Source organism: Haemaphysalis longicornis, unplaced genomic scaffold, assembly GCF_048455015.1.
Source record: "Haemaphysalis longicornis isolate Haplotype H1 unplaced genomic scaffold, Haemaphysalis longicornis Haplotype H1 scaffold_2, whole genome shotgun sequence".
Classification (NCBI taxonomy): Eukaryota; Metazoa; Arthropoda; class Arachnida; order Ixodida; family Ixodidae; genus Haemaphysalis; species Haemaphysalis longicornis.
In genome coordinates this window covers 293,108,831-293,126,403 of record NW_027526295.1, presented here as the reverse complement: position 1 = coordinate 293,126,403, position 17,573 = coordinate 293,108,831, and the positions used below count along the sequence as shown (strand labels likewise).

The 17,573-nt window shown below is 51.9% G+C and overlaps 1 protein-coding gene and 2 pseudogenes across 2 annotated transcripts in view; 1 reads left to right on the top strand and 2 right to left on the bottom strand.

The window, feature by feature from the left end:
- The window catches only part of LOC144170858 (neural cell adhesion molecule 1-like), an 871,116-nt gene that overhangs the window by 384,344 nt on the left and 469,199 nt on the right, over positions 1 to 17,573 (bottom strand). The window lies entirely within an intron of this gene.
- LOC144166926 (uncharacterized) lies at positions 11,349 to 12,711 on the bottom strand (annotated as a pseudogene).
- Positions 12,794 to 16,379, top strand: LOC144170969 (uncharacterized; annotated as a pseudogene).

The window sequence follows — 17,573 nt, the reverse complement described above, 5'->3', positions numbered from 1 at the left end:
TCGTTACACAGCTCTCGCTCATTTCACCACCAATTGAAAAAAAGTTTTGGTGTTTTAAACCACTGCAACCATTTTTTTCACTTTGTGTACTGAGTACTGATGCGTACTGATAAGTACTCACGCGTTCTCAATCCTCTAGTATTATATAATGATGTCACTTACCATGCCGTTGTGTTTGTGCCTATATGTTTTTCGCGTATTTCCAGTTCTTGTAGTAATATTGTTTCTACAGTTTGTTCAACTAGCACACAGATCGCTCATTTCACCACCAACTGAAAATTTTTTGTTGTTGTAAACCACTGCAACCATTTTTTTCACTTTGTGTACTGAGTGCTGATGCGTTCTGATAAGTTCTGATAAGTACTGACGCGTTCTCGATCCGCTATTATTATATAATGATTTCACTTACCATGTGGTTGTGTTTGCGCCTATCTTTGTTTTTCGCGTATTTCCAGTTCTTGTAGTAATATTAATTCTACGGTTTGTTCAACTAGCATTCTATTGCTGTCTTCCATTCCTAACTGGCGTGTTTTTAGCAATTTACCATTTTTTGCTTTCTTATAGGAGGTCGCCCTAAGTTTTTATTTCGGAGCCTCCTTGTGTACACCATGTACCATGTAAACTTGTATGCGAAAGTTGGTTTGAAATAAACCTGAAACCGAGAAAAACCGTGTGAAATCAGTACTCCCGCAGGGAACTAGAAACTCTCCCTTGTGGCCTTGAAAAAACTCCTTTCGGAAGGCCTACAAAACCGCCCCAACTTTGCAAAACTCCATTCAAAAGAAATATATGCTTCCCTTGAACCTCCTAAAAACTCCCCTCGCGAGGCCTAGAAAACGTAAAACTCCATGCAAAAGAAGTAAATGCTTCCCTTGAACCTCCTCAAAACGCCCCTAAAATAACATAAGTACTTCCCAAGGGAGCCATAATAGGCTCCTATTCAACCGCCTAAAAAGTCCGTAAACATCACTTAAAAACGCCTTGAGGAAGTAAAGAATACTCCATTTTGGTCTCCTTAAATTCTCCCTAACATTTCTTAACACTCCCTAACTACCTCCTTTCTATCACCTAAAACACCCTGTTTTGAGGAGGTAAACAAAACCTCCCTGTTCCATGTAGTAAAAAAACTCCTACAAGGAGGATCACTAGAGGACAGGCGAAAAAGAACCTCTAGGGAGTATATGGGTGGAAAAAAAGTTTAGAGTGCACATTAAGGAGTTCTCTCTCTCTCTCTCTCTCTCTCTCTCTCTCTCTCTCTCTCTCTATCTCATCCATGGACATCGACGACGTAGCGGCCGGCTTTTGCGGGTATTCATCGAGGCCACTTCTGGCGACTTGTTGGCATTTCCGGTTTTCCGGTGGTTGAGGTCTTCTTTAGGGTCAAGGGTCGTTGCTTGCGAGTTCCTCGGGGGGGGGGGGGATCTTTTTGCTGTCTACAACGACCTCCATCACTGCATCACGAAAGCGTTCCTCAGGGGTGATGGAAGGCTGGGGAGCGAGCACGTGGCGATCGGCCACGGCGGGCTCCGGAGCCCGCGCCGGTGGCTGCTATGGCCGCTCGTGGCTTGTGTACTTGGCGTGGCAATCCTCGCTGCAGAATCTTAACTCGTCGTAAAATTTCACGTGGTCCACTCAACGACTTGAGTGTAGGCTTGTTAGATGGCGCTCATGGAAAGCAATCGGGCGGTGCCAATTAATCCGCCGGATGGCAGATTTAACTGAAGATTCGGCGGGTTTAAACGAGAGCCCATGCACCGCACGTCAACATGAATGGGCCGCCCGGTGGCAAAAGCCACTTCTATCGAGACTTGCGTGGCAGCTGTTACTAGCTCATTCCCTCGAAATCAGCACGAATTGATGAAAGGGTAAGTGAAGGACCTGCAGCATACGACACAATAGACTTCAGGTTTCACCCTTGAATATCCTACCACCACTTTACCCCCTATGCTTAAAGTCCAGTTATTTCTTCTGTAGCAGAGATCTCTCTCTCTCTCTCTCTCTCTCTCTCTCTCTCTCTCTCTCTCTCTCTCTCTCTCTCTCTCTCTCTCTCTCTCCGCAATAGGCGAAAAGGTTCAGCCCGGCATACACATCAGACCATAAACATTTTGATACACTCACATTTACACCTTCTAGCTCAAAATGACCAACAGCCTGCAGCCGCAACCTTTGACGCTCACATCTTAAGCCACAAAAACGCAGAGGGCCTTTGTCTATACTGGGCGATGGCGATTAAAAACCCTCGCTGCTAGTCTTTGTCTCTTCGCTGACCATCACTGTTTGTGAAGCATAAATCTCAAATACATAAACTGCGTTCGAAAACGCTTTTTGGGAATCGTAGTAACGCTATCGCGCCTTACATCCTAACGTAGGTGTCACCTGAACTTTTTTTGCTTAATTTCAATTCTAGCTTTCATCCTGTTCTATTCTTGTTGTAATTTAATTTCTTCTTGGCTGAATGTGTCTCTGCGTAATACAACTGTAGTTCATGGCTAATATCAAATCCAGGCGCGATGCACTGAAATGAGGTTCTTTGTGGGGTTACGAATTTCCGCCACATTTTTGAACAAAGCAAAAACGTTGACTTAAAATAGGCCAACGTTATCCTTCATCCTAAAATATGGAATACGAGCTGACTGTGTTCAGCGGCTATTATTTGCCATCTCTCGCAACGAAGGAGGCCACCAACGACTTTAGGAGGTTGCAAAAAAGAACGCATTACGCGCCCCAACCACCTTCCTGGGCTTCGGCTGGGCTTCTCCGTTCGCGCACGCTTTGCAAGATCCATTAGGCAGGCTTTAGTGCGTTGCCCTCGCGGTGGAAGAGTGAGGGCCCGCCTTAAGCCAGCCCGCTTACGCTGCAGCAATCGAGCGATGTCCCTGGAGAAGTGTAGGAGGATGGAGCTCAGTCTCCACTGTGGGGCAGCATAGCCCGCTCTGCTCGGTATTAGGCAGACTACGCACAAGACTGGGCAGTGGGGGAGCTAATTGCGGCAGCAAACGGGAGGAAATATTCACCTAAAACATATCGAGATGCCTATTCTAGGGGCAAAACCTCTTAGGGGCTAGGGCTGTTGGCGTCTCCTGTCGTCACCGTCGTCGTCGTAATCGTCACATGATATAGTCACGGTACTAAAACACCGGGGAACTCGCGTACTAAAAAAACACCGGGACACTCGTTTACGCCTTGCGCTAGAGCGCTTCGTAACGCGTAATAATGAAACACCGGAACACTCGTTTGCGCCCCGTGCTAGAGAGCTTCGTGCTTCAAAGGCGAGAGACTTTTACAGCGCAGCTGTATACATCTACCGCCCAACAGTTTCATCTCCGTCGGCAAAACGCCAAGGAGCCAAGAATTCACTTTTACATTGCATGCTTCGCCCCTCCCCAGGTTTATCGTCACTGGAGATGGCCCGGGATTTTTATTACATCATATTGCTGTATGTACTTATAAAACAAACACAGCAGAAACGTTAATGAAGCCACACATCCAGGCGAGTACAGCGTTACGCAAAGCATGACGACCTTAGGCACTTGGATCCATTGTGCAGCTTCGGCCCGGGGAAGCGCTGTCGGCACATCTTCCCCCCTCCCCAAACTTTCCCCTGCACCCACCGCGTTCTGAAGGTCGACGTGCTTACTGTTGGGTGAACTGGTTTGTGTCATATCAAGACAAACCAGTTCGCCCGGAGGAACACAGACAAGACAGGCAACGGAACAGCGGTTGCCCTGCTTTGCTTCGGGCTACCCTAATTAGAAGCTCAAATACAGAGCATGGGCGTTCCAGCCTCGGCTGCTTCCCCAGAGCGCCCAGAGACACCGCGAAATGCTGCTGAACTCATGAAAGACCGGCCTCCGTGAGTATTGCGTGGAATGAGAGAGGGAACCGCGCGTATGGCCATTTACTTGTTTGCATAACAAAGGGAAGCATGCGGACGCATTCGCACGATGGAGTTAATCATTTGGACCTCCTAACTCGACTTCTACAGTCGTGCTCGGCCGGGACGAGCAGGACGCTAGGTTGTTATTCCCTGTTGAACCAGTTTGAGTCTCAATACTCACACACATACCAACAGACAAATCATTGCGTGAACTCCAAAAGGATATAACCACGTAGAGGGAGTATATAGCGCATGCTCGAGCGGCACGCCTGGTTGAACACTTCACAAGCTGCTTTACACTGCTGCGGGCATACCGCCAGATATTTCGTTGAACCTGCTCCAGGTGAAGATTGTAATGTTTCGAGAAGAGCACACAAAAAAGGGAAGCGCCAGCACGTTGAGCTTCAGCGCAGTCGGATGCATTTCAATGACCGAGAACGATGGTAGGGCTCTTTTTAACCTACACTGACTACCTTGGTGTAGCGAGTAGAGCGTCGTATACAGAGGCCCCGAAACGCAGTCTGCGCTTACTGTGAAAGCCAGTGCAGACGCGAAAAAATAGCCCTGATTTGTCACTGCAAATATTGTGTGCCTTTCCTACCGAAGCCTTTGTGATTTTCCCAGAATGGCTCAGCCATGACAGAGAGTGAATAAACTTTCTTTATTGAGAAAAAAAATAAAATGGAGCCTTCGAGGTGGCGTGACAGACCTGTCAGTTTTCTCGTGGCAAAAATCTAAGCCCGCTTTCCCGTCGGTGCAAGCCTAACGTCACAGCAGAGCTGTGTTCGTCTCCCTAAGCTTTGCACCTGACGCTGAAAGTTCTGCATAACTCGGTAGGTGGGGTCGTTTTGTCGGCGACGCTGTTAGCTCCAACGCACACTTTCTCGCAACAGCTCGGGGTCTAATGCGCTTCGTTCCCGTTTACATTCTCGCATCGCAGCGTGGCGCACTTCCTGATAAGTCGCCTCTTCGTAGGGCGTCCGGACCTTCCTAGGTCATCCCGTCCCCAACGCACGCGGCACAGCGTCGGAGAGAGTTCTGACGCCGACAAATGTCTCAAGAAAGGGAAGTTTTGTTGGTGAAGGCGCTTCTTTAAAAGCGAAGCTGCACGTAGACGAACCAGAAGGAAGAAGAAGCCCACAAAGATTAGCAGGTCAAGCCGCTCGCATTTTAAACGGAGAGATCAGCTTGGCGGCGGTACCAACTCTTAGTATTTTTCCTGTTCATTGACGGTGCAACCAAAAGCTTAAACTGATCTTCTGGTGAAACTGTGCAGTAAAGAAAAGAAATCATGTACAAAACTAATTTAGCCCGCACGGTTGGAATGACGTTGGCCCTTTTTCTTGCATGCCGACGAAAAACAGGGACGAGAAAGAAGGCGAGATGACTTTTCAGAACATCCAGAAGCACGAAAAGAAAAAGGGGGGGGGGGGAACCCAGCACGCGTTTGGCTATCGCAATTCCACGCAAAGAGATGCACCGGGGAACCGACTAATAACGAAGAAGGCGCCGCAAAATACAACAGCCGTAAATGCAAGGCGCAGAAGTGTTGGGATGAAGCCAAGCTTTGGGGCCGACCGAGGGGAAAGAAGGGAGGGCGGGAAGCGCGTCCTGAGCAGTGCTGGGGCCCGTTAGAAATGCTTATTCGTCTGCAAACAACCGATAACGAGATTTCGTAGTGTACCTGGCGTGCGCGAAAGAGATCAGCGTTATTGGGCGCCGCCACCACCACCCCGGTGACGCCCGGCGGAGCGAGAGGGCGCTAAGCTGTCTGGATGCCGTCCCGAGAAGATTCAATCTTCGCGAGTTGGACGGCGCGTTCAACAGCGGAACGCCCCGGCAATAGACGCGCCGCTGGGAGGAAGAGAGAAGGGCAGCCCTGGATGGACTCCTTTTGCTCCCTCGTACGTTTCTCCCTCGCCGCCGCCGAAGCGCTCCTGTGTCCTTTCTGGCGAAGTGAACTGCAACTTCAATGTGCGTCTTAGAGAAAACACGCTGCGATCCCTTTGTTCTGTCCTGCTTCTCGGATTGGTCTCAGCGAAAAACTTCATCTGCCGGTCTCGTTTCGAGATTCAGAAACTGGACGCGAGCATGCACTTAAGCAAAGTGAGCGAGCGCAGAGCTTGGGTGCCCTCAAAGCGGAAGGACGCGGGGGGAGAGAAGGAAAGCGAAAGGCAGGACGGCCAGCAGCTCCCTTCTTCGGATCGCTGCACTCCTTTTTTCTCCCTCTTCCGATGACGGCCCGCAGCGGAGTCGGCAACGAAGACACGACGAGCAACTGCGGCACCGTTTGCTTGCCTTTCTTTCCTTCAGCCGGGAACGTGCCCGTCGAGGACATTCCTACCTTGCCGGGCACCTCATGGGGAATCGAGGCGTCCTTACCTTGCACGTTCTCGCTCGGTGCACTGGGTACGTTCGATCATGAGAACAGCGAGGACGCGGCATGCAGTAGTTCCATACGCATGCTGCAATGACCGGCAAGCAACACAGCGTCATTATCCGCCATGCCACGGGATTACCACAGTTCCGCCGAACCGCATATAGTCTCCACTAGTTACGAAGTTTGTGTACAGCGACTTATGTTCCTGGGAGCAGTGTTCGGCTCCCCGATGCCTCTGAGTGTAAAAGTTGTAGTTATCCCAAGCGCTGAGCACCTCTTTTTGTGACACCACTTCAAAAAATTAGAAGAATCTTTCAGAAGACATGGTTGGCCAAGCGGTTTTTGCCCATATGCGAAGACAAAAATGGGACCATGCGCATGGTTAACCAACGAAGCTGCACTGTGCGGCAGGTGTTTTACGCATGACGCGAGGCCTGCCCGTTTAGAAGTAACGTGCGGCCGTTGTTTGCCACTGCCCCGTTGACGCTGCTCCGCCCTGCCCGCAGTCGCCGCTTGATCAGTGCTTTACGCAGGTGGTGGTGAAAAACGTTTATTAGGTCTATGTACAAGTGAGAGATAGGGGCGGCCTTAAGGGCCGACCCTGTACAAACTCTACGAGGAGTCCCTAGTCCGGGACCCCTGTGGCTTCCGCGGGGGCGCGCGCCCCGGCCATGAGGGCTCTTTGGCCCTCCAAGGTCGAGCAGCCGAGCAGGGCAGCCTCCCAGCTCTGACGGGTACGGGGGGGGGCGGATGGGGACGCGATTGGGGGGACTGCCGGGTTAGATGGGCATGCCCACGCCATGTGCAAAGTATCCGCAAACGGGTGATCACCGTGTGGGCATTCCCCGGAGAAGGTCGGATTTAAATGCTTAAGTATCACCGGGCACAATACCGTGTTACTGTATAGGCGTAAGAGCCAGCGCTCGTGAGCCCTAGTCAGGCCCGGCGCCAGAGGCGGAAATCGGAGCCTGTTCGATTTGTACATCGCTGTGATGTCGCGAAATAAGGTGACCGGGTTAGGTTCTGGACCGTCAGGCGATGGAGGGCGAGGAGGGTCCCGGGAATCAAGCGCGCGGGCTGAGGCATCGGCAGCCTCGTTACCACCTGGTCCTGCGTGCGCTGGAGTCTAGATGACGGAACGTGTATTTGGGCAGTCCATATAATAACAGCCCTTGAGGATTCGAGCAGCGCGAATGGTGATGCGACCTCTCGTAAGATTTTGGCACGCATTCCGCGAATCGGTAATAATGATCACAGATGCGGGGTCCGCTGCGGGGAGAGCTATGGCGACTTCCTCCGCGTGAGTAATGTCCGGGGCTCGAAAAGTGAGCCCTTGAACAGGCACGTTTTGATGGACTACGGCTGCCGTGTACCAGCCCCCGTGGTGAGGGCCAGACGCGTTCGTGAAGAATACTCCAAGCCGGGACCCATAGCGTCCTTGCAAGGCTGTAACCCACGTAGTTCGCCTGCCTTCGTGAGTCCCCCTAGCCCTGTTTTAGGGCAGAGGCTGGATATTCAACGTACCCCACCAGTCCTCCGGGATCGTGGTCCGCTCTTCTGCCTGATAGGTGTAGGAGATACGGAGGCATTGTAAGAGGCATCTCCCAGCGTGCGACTTGGTAAGCCGCAGGTACTCGTTATGGAGATGGGCCTCTTTGAGTTCCCCGTACGTGTTGGTCATGCCCAATTCTGCAAGACGCTGGTTAGACGTCGAGATCGGGAGGTCGAGGACGCGCTTGTATATTTTGCGGAGAATGACTTCGAGCGTGTGCACATCACATTTGCGCAAGCCTAAGTAGGGTGTCGAATAGAGGATCCGACTGGTCACGAAAGCGTTGGCGAGGCGCAAAGCATCGCGGCTCCTGAGACGCCCTCGCTTGTTCGAGACCCCATGGACCATGCGGCCCCCTTGATCCCCGACCATACGTAACTGGCGCAGTGTTGTGTCGACTTTCCTGCTCTTGTGTATGAACATCCCCAAGACGCGGATTTCTTCGCGTTCCGGGATTGACCTGGTGCGCAAGGAAAGTGCGATTTCGGTCGTGTCTTTTGGTTCGGGGCGAAGATGCACGTACTCCGAATTTGCAGGGGAACATTCGAGGCCGCAGCGGCGGGCGTATTCATCTACGACCGATGCTGCAGGCTAGCCTCAGTGCTGCCAAGGGAACCCTGGGTTGCCCACAGCGTGATATCGTGGGCGTACAGTGCGTGCCGTACGCCGGGGATATCCTTCAGCAGTGGGGAGAGATGAGCCATGGCGAGATTGAACAAAAGAGAGAGGACCGCTCCCCGTGGTGTTCCTCGAGTACCCGGAGAATATGGGCCATGCTCCTTGTCTTGAATGCGGAGGTACGTCTGCGGTTCAGTCAGGAACTGAGGGATGTACCTGAAAGAATTATGCCATCAGTTCGTTTGGGACAGATGGGTAAGAATGATTTCGTGGGTAACGTTATCAAAAACGCCCTTAAGATCGAAGGCGAGGACTTCCTTATTGTTACTTGGATGCTCGATCGGCTCAATAACGTCACGAGGGAGTTGTGGGAGAATGTTCTGAGCAGAGCGATGTGGACAGAAGCCGTACATAGTGTCGGCAAAGGCGTGCTGGACCTCGAGGTAATCGGACAGCCTATCTCTAACCATTGTTTCCATAAGCTTCCCCACACACGAGGTTAAGGAAATGGGGCGCAGATTTTCGGTGTTGATGGAGTTGCTCGGTTTGGGAATAACAGTTACCAGAGCAGTGTTCCAATCAATTGGTAGCGGTTCGCGCCCCTCCCAAATTTGATTGAAGTAGTCGAGGAGGTGAAGGTATGCTGGGTCCTGGAGGTTGGCTAGAAGCTAGTTGGCTAGAACGGCCCGACCCGGCGCCGTTCCTCGCTTCATTTTCGACAGGGCCGCCTTCAGATCGTGGAGTTGAAAGCAACGATCCACGTCTGCGTTCTCCGAGCCTGCATACCAGAACGCCGTCCGATGGTGTCCTGCGGGCCACAGATATATTTATCCGTAAGAGCCTGTGCCAATTTATCCGCGTCACCCGCGTAAATGTGGAGCGCGCGTTGAAGTTGTTTTTGCGTTTCTGCGCGCCCTTGGCTAGGGTCGATGAGAGCCCTGAATAAACGCCATGTGTTGCGGTGGGACATATGCTTGGCAGCATTCTTGCACCGTTCTACCCAATTGGAGTCAGCGAGCTGGGCGGCGTACTCGGCCGCTTCCTGGGTGAGGGCTGCTATGCGGAGCTTGAGCTTGCGGTTATGCTTCTGTCGGCGCCAGCGGCAGACTGGGCATTGCCGAGCCTCCAGCATATGCAGATTTTTATCCACCACCGGCGTGGCCTCTGAGAGCTGAATCGTCTGCTCAGTTTGGCGAAGTGACGTCACAAGGTGTTGAGACCAAGTGGCGTTGCCTTGTTGAGCTATGGGGGCCGAAGTCGTGTACTCCGAACGGAACTTGTTCCAGTCCGGAAGTTTCGCTGGTTGATGGGGACGGATAAGGGGATGCGTCCGAATTGCAGTGTGAAGAATGCAGTGGTCACTGCCGAGGGTTTTACCGGTGTTGAGCCATTCTGCATGCCTGACGTGCTTGGTAAGTGTGAGATCAGGATATGTGTCCCGAGTTACAGAGTTGCCAATGTGGGTTTGGTGTGCTGGGTCCGTTTGGATAGTGAGGCCCAGGGTCGAAATAATTTCCGCCAACTTTCTACCCCGCCGTTCCTCCTTACGGTAACCCCAATGGGGACTCCGGCCGTTAAAGCCCCCTACACAAGCGGCTCCCTGCCTGCCACCGTAAGGGCTTTGGTAAATACATCAGCGTAAGTTACGTTAGGCAGTCTGGGAGAACTGTATATGTTGAGGATGTGCAGGGACGGATCCTGCTTCCTAAAGCGGGATTCACACGACGGAGGAACAGGCGCGCGGAGGCGGACGGATATGTGACGTCAACAGCACGTGACCGGATTATCCAGCCCGGCGGCGCATCCACACGTGCGGAGCTACGCGGAGTGACTAGCAGACGACAGCGCCGAGGAACAGGTTCCATTCCCCGCCGAGGGCCCCCGCCGTCGAGCGAAAACATGCGGAGGCATTTTCTTTCGCGGAGCCTCCGCGGGCTATCCCCACCGAGGGGCGGAGCCTAAAACCGGTCACGTGAGCGGGTCCCGCGGGCCAAAAAGAGAGGGTTTCTCCGTCGCGTGAATCCCGCTTAAGTGGGAGGAGGATCACCCTAACATACGAATAAAGTGGATCGCAGTCGAGGTCCAACAGTTTGGCGGGATAATTTCGACGTACGCAGAGAGCTGTGTGTGCATCCCTTTGGTACACGGTATAATTTGTGAGAGCAACGTGCTCGCCCGTCTCCTGAAGGGTCACTACAGCAGGCAACTGCGGATAGGTTTCTAAGTGGAGCCGGAGAACAGCACGCTTATTGCACACCTTAAATTCTCGGCAATTCCATTCTAGGATTGTAAAAAGAGCCGAATTTGCGCGGTCGCGGCGCGATCTAGGGCCGTTGCCAGCCATCGTTCGAGCTAAACATGTTGGAGCCTCCATGAGAGCAAAGGTGTCCACAGGGGCTCCGCTGCTCGATCCGGTGCTCGCTTGCGAGGTCGCAGTCGAACTGCTAGACTGCTCGTCTGCCACGGTGACCTTGGAAAGGCGTCGGGGTGCTTGAGAACGAAACCCTCGCTTAAACTGAGCACGGCGGGTGCTAACAGCGAGTTGGGACATTTGGGCAGCTATCTTGCCCGGGATGCGGCCAAAAAATGGTTTGGAGAGCGGCAGCCAATCGATTCTCCATCATGGTCCCTATGGACGCCATCCGGACCTCTGGGTTGCTTAGACGCGCCTCAAGCGGGCCGAGGTGCGCGGTGGTTTCCTGTGTTCGGAGGGAGAACTATCCATCGCCTCCGGCAAGGGTGTCGAATTAGGTAAGGACGAGCGGTTCGCGAGCGCCTCCACCGTCTGCGTGTGCGAGGCAACCTGGGCCTGTAACCTGCGCAATTCAATTTGTTCCCGTGTGGGAGTAGAAGGGGTTGGCGGTTTGGGTTTGGGGATCACGTCGTAGGGTGTGGGCGAAGAGGCTGCCCCGCCCGAGCCGCTAACCAGGGATCCTTGCCGGACGCGGGCGGCCCACGATAAATCGCCCTGGGCAGCGGGTTTGAGTTCAGGTGATGGCGCGTTCGGTTTGGATGGGGCGGGAGAAACCTGCCGTGCGTTAGGCTTCGTGGCCGGAGGTCCGTCCGGAGTTGGGCCTCGCCGAGAAGGCCCGGTAGCCACGGCTCCAGGGCACGGGCGCGGGTCAGGATTGGTGGCAGGGGGCCGAGCCACCTGCGGCGATTCCGGACGGAGAGCCCGACTTTCGCGGCTTCCGTGGGCGTCGACGTTTTCGCTTCTTGCGGTCGGCTTGACCGTCCGATGGAGAAGTGGACGGGTTGGGCAGCGGCGCCCTGTAGCGCTCCTTACAGCGCCGGTAACCGGTGAAGTGGGAACCCGCACACAGAGCGCAGCTGGGCGTACACTCATGTGGGGCACGGGCGCCATCCTAGAGCGGCACCGCCTTTCCACAGATGCCGCAAAGGTCTGGTTTGGGGTCGGGACAGGCGTCGGGTCGATGCCCAACAGAGCCGCACCGACCGCAGGCTGGCACAGGTATTTTGTACGGCTGCACCGGGATCAGTAGTGCGTCGTAGGAAACGTACCTGAGCTTCACCGTGCCGAAAAAGGTGAGGCGCACCCTATTAGAGGTTCCCAGTGACCGGAGGTGTAGAATCTCGCCTTCAGGCCAGTAAAGGCTCTCATGAAGTGCGGCTTCAGTGTCGGAGCTGCGCGCCGTCACCACTCCATAACAGGAGTCTTGAGTGTCCACGTGCAAGTACCCGAACAGGGGCACCGGTCCGGCGGGTGAGGAAACCGCAAACGCACCGATAAGTTTGTCCGCTATGTGCGCGTGCCAGGGGTTCCCGCACCATCACAACATGACTAGCCATGTCGCGGTCGCTCCAAGGTGTGCGATGAGCGCGCGATCGGCCCCGTTCTCGGGGAAAGCGTCGGCGAGGGACAGCTGAGTCCGGGGTTAGAGCACAACGACGAAGTCCATTGTTTTCGGCTTCGGCAAGGGTTGAAGATGCTACAAAGGCCTCTTGGGCCCCCACTGCGGGTCCGCGGAGCGCGTCGCAGGCGGCGAAATTGTTGACGAGCAGGCGCCAGCGACCGCGTCGGCGCTGCGGCCAGGGACGCCGCGTCGGCGGAGGCCGCCCTACGTGAGCTGCTCGCCTGCTCTCGACGAGCGACCGCGGCAGTAAGCGCGGCGCTCTTAAAGGATTGGGGCAATTCCGGTGAGCTGTGCGAAGCCGGAATAGAGGTCCAAACCATGCTGTGATGATCATACCCAGCTTGGGTGTCCGCCACGGTTGCGGCTGCTGTGCGGGGCCGCGCGTCCTTTCTATACCGGGAGGAGCCATGACCGTTAGGCCTAGAGACGCCTCCGGCGTGGTCGAGACGTAAATCGCCCGTAACAAAAGTTGGAGGGGCCCACCTGCCGAAATGTGGTATCCAGATGAACCGGATCACCTTCCGGTGACGGTGGAGAGATTTTTTCGGAGGTTCGAAGAAGTACTCTGGGGTTCCGAAAGAAAATTGTCGGAGCCGGTGAGCTGCACATCCGATACGAAAGGAGAAACCCAGCCGGTCCCACTCATAACTCCTCTCCGACCCAGTTTTTCGCGCATGCGTATGTGACTGCGACGGAGAGTTTTCAGCGTGCACGGGACCACTAGATGTTCCTTCCACCTAGTCACATGAGCTTTCGCTGGAAAACAATAGTGCCGGTGCAACTTTCGGCGCCGTCAGCCTATCGTGCGATTTGCAAACCGCATTTGGTTGATTGATTGATTGATTGATTGATTGATTGATTGATTGATTGATTGATTGATTGATTGATTGATTGATTGATTGATTGATTGATTGATTGATTGATTGATTGATTGATTGATTGATTGATTGATTGCAGGCCTAGAAAACAAAACACATGTGTTCCTTTAAGGATTAATCTTGAAACTATTTTCGTCGGCCCACTTTTCAAGTTTGTTAGCATCCAGTTGTAATTGCCGCTCGCATATTAAGGGTTGCACGATTTATAGCTGATTTCAATAGCACCAACGTAGACTGAGTAAAAAAATTACACCATCTTCCCGTAGGGGAACCCTGAGTAGTATGCGGAGCAGCCATGGGGTCGACTGAAGTTCCCATTAGTTTTCAGTTCGTCGTTTCCGTTGACGTTCAGCTTCGCGTGCCTTCTTTGTGTCAGTAGCTTCTTTACGTAGTTTGAATGAGTGAAGGACATAAGGCGCGTTCGTAGCACGTGCTCCCGTCTCGGTTTGTAGAGCAGTGGGAAGAGCGCCACGTACCTCCCGTTGCGGCGCGAGAGTCGTGGGATCGAAACCGGGCGCCGCCTATTTCTTTTTACAGTGGACTGCGCTGACGTCAGCCCAAACGCTGACGGGGCTGAAGAGACGCGCATGCGCAGTAGAGTGCGGACGGCGGACAAGGGAAGGGAGGGACACAGCCCCGAGCATGAGATGCTCCGTATCTAATAAAGTTTGTATTATAAAAAAAAACTCTCCTGGTCTAGTCGGTAGCGCGTCGGGTTGGTGCTGCGGAGGCAGTGGTTAGATTCCCCGCCAACGGATTTTGTAGCGTAAGCTACACTGGCCGAGGTTGAGCAGTTACGCGTGGACCTTGAAGGGCTGTGGTGCGCAAGTGCGAGGAGCATTGGATTGGATTAAATTGGATTGTATTGAATTGGGTTGGATATGCAATCCAATTGGAGTACGGGTGGGCAGAGAATTGGGTGTGCACATTCGCCGATCTGCGCATTCCAGAGGAGTAACGTCATAGCCGCGGTAGACGCACTGGCGCCGGCGCCTGCCCAGCTGTGCGCCTCCGTTGCGGAGTAGCCAAGTCTGACGCTGCGCCGGAGCCACTTGATAGCCATTTCGCGTGGCTCCTGGACAACGACAACGATAACGAAGGGGGGAGGCACACAGCACCGAGCATGAGTTGCTTCGCATCTAAAATTGCGGTTGGCAGTGCCTTTTGGAGTGGGTTTATTTTGATAATGAAAAGTGTACAATTCAGTACTCACGCTGTAGCATCCCGTTTTCTTGAATGTGTGTTCTTGAAAGTGATGCTCCGACCCTTACGCGAAAAGTTCGCTCAGACAAGTAGCTTTCGATAGTGTTGAGCATGTTTCCAGATACACCGTAAGCTTCGAGGTCACGCGGGACGCCATAGCACCATGCAGTATCGTACGCCTTCTCCATGTCGAAGAAAATTAACATACAATGCGGCCTGTGGACAAAAGCATATTTAACGTACGATTGCAAGGCCACAAGCTGGTCGGTCGTATATCTTCCCGAACGGAAACTGCTCTGGCAGCTATCTAGAATACCACGGTATTCTAAACACTACATGAGCCGTCTGTTGACCATCTTCTCCAACAGTTAACTTAGACAACTGGTAATTGCTATTGGCCAATAGCTAGAAGTAGAAGAAACGCATTTCCCTTGTTTTAGCAACGGTGCCGCACATGCCTCTTTCCAAGCCCGTGAAAAATGTCCTGCACTCCATACCTTGTTAAACAAATAAAGGAGTGTTTCGAGGGGGTCTGCGTGGAGGCGTTGAATCATTGTGTATGTGATCTGGTCTGCACCCGGTTGTGATGTCTTACAAGTCTCCAAGGAAACTTTATGCTCGTGGATGTAAAATGGACAGTTGTAAGAGTATTGTGACGATATTTTGATGTCCCTAGTGTATTTGCGCTCAGCAGACGTTTTGTACCTTATAAATCTGTCGGTTTTGTGTGAAGAGCTTTATATAAGGTCGAAGTGGGCACGGTGGCACCGCAGAAATGAAGTCTAACCCCTTCGTCTTTCTTACGCAGTTGCTCACCACACTGCTGTTGATACCGGCTGCGCAACATGGAAGAAGAGAACCACAACGAGCCAACACAACGCAGCTCGTCGCCGAATCCAGTTTCGGTGTGTCGTCCGCACAGCACATGTGCCAGCACAGCGGATATCGGCACGGCAGCCCTACAGCGGCGACCATCAGCGTCGACGCAGTATGCGGCGGAGCCTAGGGGGCGCTCCTCGCGCCCAGCATATACGCCGCCCGAGGATCACTGCTGGACAAATGGGCACGGTGGCACCGCATAAATAAAGTCTAACCCCTTCGTCTTTCTTGCGCAGGTAAGAAAACATTACGGGAAGTGCTATCGGTCGAACGCTTTGTGCCTACTTGTGCTGCCGTGCCCAAGGCTGCTGTGTTTATTTTTGTATGACGTGTCATCTCATGCTGTGCACGTGTTGTTGCTTGCTGGCGATGTGCAGACAAATCCCGGTCCAGACCTAGCGCATCTCGCGAAACAACTGCAGGCAATTGCAGGCGACCTAAAAGAAATAAAAGAAGAAAGGCTAACCGCCATAGATAAGAAACTAGAATTACTGGACTCGCTTTATAGCAAAATAACAATCTGCACGGATCAAGTAACGCACCTGCAAAAAGTAGTCTCAGACCTTGAACTAAAGATTGATGACCTGGAAAATCGTTCTAGAAGAGGGAACCTGATTGTGTACGGCATACCCGAAAAACATGATGAACATGATGTCTCGCTCGAACAAACTGTTAACGACACGATTATTAAGGAAACACTGGAACTAGAGCCGGTAACAATCGAAAGAATTCACATGCTCGGAAAGCCAGACGCGAACAAAACCAGGCCAGTTATTTTAAAACTTCTCGACACGCGTGGCACAACCAAAATCCTAAAAAACTGCCATAAGCTCAAAGGAACTAAATTATCGATTAGTGAAGACTTCTCAGCTCGTGTTCATAGCATAAGGAAAAAGCTGTGGGATAGCGCAAAACCTAACAAAGAATCTGGTGACAAAGTATGGTTAGCACACGACAAGATTAGTATCAATCGAGTACTGTACCGCTGGGATGATACCGCGGGCGATAAGGTTGAGAACAAAACAGAACGCAATGCTCCCTCCAATCAAAAAAATAAAAAAAACAAGAAGGAACATCACCCATGCGCACTCGCCGCCAACAATCTCGTCCGAAATAGTTTTTGTTAATGTGAATGCACGCAGCATACTGAACAAACTCGACTCGCAAGAATCAGTACTTCTCGCTGTCGACTCTAACTTCTTGGCAGTGACGGAAACGTGGCTTTCAAACAAGATTGGAGACACCGAAATAGCACCTCGAAACAACGGCATTGTGAGAAAGGAGCAATCAACACGCGGCGGTGGAGTTGCCATTCATATTAACAAACGTATTCGATTCACACAGATGCCTGTTGTTGAAGGTGCTGAAGCGGTGTTCTGTAATTTATTATGCGGCTCATTTGCAATCATAGTTGGTTGCGTTTATCGCAGTCCAGGGTCAGATCATATCGCTATGCAATCACTGCACACATATATGCAGCACAATGTGAGAGGCAAGAGACTAATCCTTTTGGCGGACTTTAATCTGCTCGACATAAACTGACGGACCATGCAGCACGAGTGCTTAAGCTCAGAAACCCTTTTTGATGCAATGCTATCTTTTAACCTCAATCAGATAATAATGGAGCCAACACGGGTGCAGGCGGAGAGCTCCAATATACTTGACCTGGTATTCTTAAGTGACCATTTTCCAAGTGATAAGCACAGTGTAGAAATTCGCGATGGGATATCGGACCACAAGCTAATCGTGTGCAGTGCATCAATTTGTGCCAAAAAAAGTCACTGCCACTCGCAAAAAAACGTTCCAGATTTTCAGAACGTGGATAATACCAGCATAATTGATCACCTATCCATGGAATTAGCACCATTTGAAGAAGATTCACAACGCGCATCTATAAGTGTCGATGAACTGTGGTTAAAATTTAAACATATCGTAACGCACTGTATGAAATTATATGTACCAAATAAAACTAAAAGATCAAAGAAATATAATCCGTGGATTAATCGCGATATCATTCACGCAAACGCAAAGTTAAAAGACTTAGGAAATCTCTAAAAATAAGTAATAGCAAATCTAAGACTGCTCTCACAACTGCCATCACCGACATGAAATTAAAAATAAGAACCGCAAACAAGAACTATTTCAGTAACACCCTTCCTAGTTTCATCAAAAATTCGCCGCAAAAATTTTGGGACTTTCTTAAAAATTCAAAGACTAGTGAAAACACTAGTCATTCTCAAGATGGCCTTATTACTCCTTCTTCGCTCAATGAGCACTTTCAATCAGTTTTCACGACCGATGACGGCAATCA